Source organism: Cynoglossus semilaevis, chromosome 20 (assembly GCF_000523025.1).
Source record: "Cynoglossus semilaevis isolate Cse_v1.0 chromosome 20, Cse_v1.0, whole genome shotgun sequence".
In the NCBI taxonomy this organism is placed as follows: domain Eukaryota; kingdom Metazoa; phylum Chordata; class Actinopteri; order Pleuronectiformes; family Cynoglossidae; genus Cynoglossus; species Cynoglossus semilaevis.
The window spans coordinates 11,766,486-11,769,394 of record NC_024326.1 but is presented as its reverse complement, the minus strand read 5'-3'; the positions used below and the strand labels follow the sequence as shown (position 1 = coordinate 11,769,394).

The 2,909-nt window shown below is 41.2% G+C and overlaps 1 long non-coding RNA gene across 1 annotated transcript in view; it reads left to right on the top strand.

Moving 5' to 3' along the window:
- The first annotated feature begins 310 nt into the window (after nucleotides 1-310).
- The window catches only part of LOC103396605 (uncharacterized), a 17,678-nt gene continuing 15,079 nt past the window's right edge, over nucleotides 311-2,909 (top strand). Inside the window, exons 1-3 of the long non-coding RNA XR_523377.3 lie at nucleotides 311-643; nucleotides 1,165-1,221; nucleotides 1,484-1,572. This is a non-coding gene — a long non-coding RNA (uncharacterized LOC103396605). The remainder of the gene's footprint in view (nucleotides 644-1,164; nucleotides 1,222-1,483; nucleotides 1,573-2,909) is intronic.

Genomic DNA, 2,909 nt, shown 5'->3' with positions numbered 1-2,909 from the left:
ATGTCGTAACTTCATGGAGGAACCTGGATCAGCCTGGGTGCTTTACTGGATCTGTACGTTTACAATTTAATTTCAACTGCACAGCAAAACTTTACGCATTATTTTGTTTTTTCCCTGATGGCCACCCAGGGGCAAGGGCGGTGAGGGGAGCTTGCCTTACAGCAGGGAGGCAGGCAGGAAACCCAATCACATTTAAAACACAGTCTCGGGCCAAACAGGATTAACATTTATTGACCAATCAATTCCAAATGTAAATGAACCCCTGATTAGAATTGAAATTCAAGGGGGAAAAAACCGGTGAATTATTCACCTTAAGAAGAAAATGTACAGGGTTAGGCAGGTAGTACTGTGATGCACAGATAGGGGCAGCGTTGTGCGCTGAGGTCTATGATTGGCTGTGCTGAGCCCCATAGACACAATGCACACAAGTGCACGCAGCTGCATCCTGTTCTAGGTCTAAGGACAAGGAGCGTCACCGGAAACCGTGTAACGATCTTTTATATAACAGTCGAATACTCATTAAATAAGTAAATTAATAAATAAAATAATTGAAACATTCCACGAGAAAAATGAGTGTTTGACCGAGGAAGACCAAACTTTTGGGCTGAAGAATCTGCTGCAGCGCGACGACGGAAACGCTAAGGTAAACGGCTCGTTCCAAACATGGCGGCTATTTTCAAATTGTTACGACGTCTGCAGCAAGGACAGGACACTGTGGCATGAAAAACTCAAACAACTTGTATTGCATTTGCATAACATTCACCAAAAAGGGGCGTTCAAGTGTCATTTTAAATGAAGAGCCGGGACTGTTTGGACAGGATTAATCAAAAAAAACAAAAAAAAAAAACAACTTATTTAAGACACAATGGAACTGATATAACACACAGACAAGGTCGAAAATGTGTAAATGGTCAAAATTCAAATATAAGCTTCTATTTTGGTCAATATATTTGTACATTAGACTGTACATTGCCAGGTGACGCAATTAGAAGTGCGTCACAATTAATTAACTTCACAGTGCGTCAGTGGTGCACAAAAGACGACAGAAAAACCCCAAAACCTTTCCTTATGTTAGGTAAAACTACTTATTGTTGTAAATAATTTTTATTCTGGTAAAAGTAGCAAGAATATTTGGTCATTTTATCATTTATTTATCTTCTCCAGGTCTGGACCAAACTCCAACTGCCATTGGAAATGGACGGCGTTCTTCCGGACTGAAAGGTACACAAAACTTTACAATACATTTTATTTTTGTATTTTATATTTTTGTATTTTGCACATTTTCTATAATGAGAACATGTTCCCTGGTGTAGACATGAGTTTGTCTGTAGTTGGTTCACGCAGGAGTCAAACATGAGTTTGTCTGTAGTTGGTTCACGAAACATGAGTTTGTCTGTAGCTGGTTCACGTGGCGCCCACTGCTCTGCTCTGAACTGTAAACATCGACCTGAAGTTTTCTGTTTGTCTACTTCACTTGGTCCAGGCCTCCTGAGACTCCAGGGACACCAGGGAGCTGCCGATCCTACCCAACAGGACGAAGACCACCGAGGGACACCAGAAAAGCCAAAAAAGGTCAGCCTCATTTACTACATTCTGGACCTCAGGGTCAGACCTGCTCAGTTTGTCTGGTCCAACATAGGGCCTGGAGAACCAGATGTGGACTTGGCTAGATTTGACATTCAGAATACAGAGGCTAACGCCTCTGACTGTGGGCCACATCCTTCTGGTCTGGCCCAACATATGGACTAACCCTGTAAAATAAGCAGATAATGTTTTTCTTTTTTCTTCCTGGCCCATGTACTGGTGCACGTGTTGAACCGTTTGTGGAGCAGGTGTGCTCTGCAGCTTAACAACAATGTATTTTTTCAATTATTCACAAAAACCAAAACTAAATCTATGGAGTTGTTTTTCTGTTGTGCAGATTTGGATAAAGCAACAGATGCCAAATCAAACCCACTTCACAGTTTTTTTTCCAGCCAATTAAAGGCAACAAATGAGAAACCTTAGGTTTGGTTTGTTTACTCTGGTTCTCCTGGAGCTCCGTGTCGAAGCCCAATTTATTCTAATTTTCTCCAGCTGTGAGCGGCTCATCTTTCCTACGTGCATGTGATTGTGGGCTGCTGGGTCCATTAACAGCCGGCTCAGACCTCACACTGATTTAATACTGTATGCATACTGATAAATTTCAGGATAAATAATTCAGACGTGCTTAGAGCGAAAGCGGTACAAATGCAAAACTTTGTTAGATTTGCTCATGTCACAGAAATGGGACGCGACTCCCGAGACAAATGGTGATTAAAATGTGTCACGTGACGAGATTTATACGGTCTGTTTAAAGTTTGTCTTACAAATCACGCCGAACATTCATTGGAAATTCTTTCTTTTCCTAAAGTAACCCCAAGCTGACACCGACTCCATGGGTGTCGGCCATAGTCCAAAAGTTCAGTCAAACTCAGGAGTTTGTTTTTTTTAAAAAGAACACAATTTTTTTTTCAGTTTTACAAAAACTGAAAAGAAAATTGACAATTAACACAAGTTTATAAAAATAAATTTTTCCATTTTTAAGTTAGCTAGCTCCATTACTACCTCAATAAAAACCACTGAGGCTGAGATTAATAATAATAATAATTTGAACTTTATTTGTGAAATTCTTATGTTAACAGCAGATTTGCTGTTGACAGGCTGCCCACAGCAGGCGCCAAGCATGTGGTTCCTCTGGGAATTGAACCCATGACTCACTGCTCTCTCTCTAACAGCTACACTACGAAACCCAGAGTAATGTGGGCCATGGCTGCGAGAACATTTGAAAAGAAACTATTTGACTTAAACTTGTTTAACAGTCTGGGTACTGCTGCTGCTGCTGCTGCTGCTGCTGCTGCTGCTGCTGCTGCTGCTGCTGCTGCTGCTGA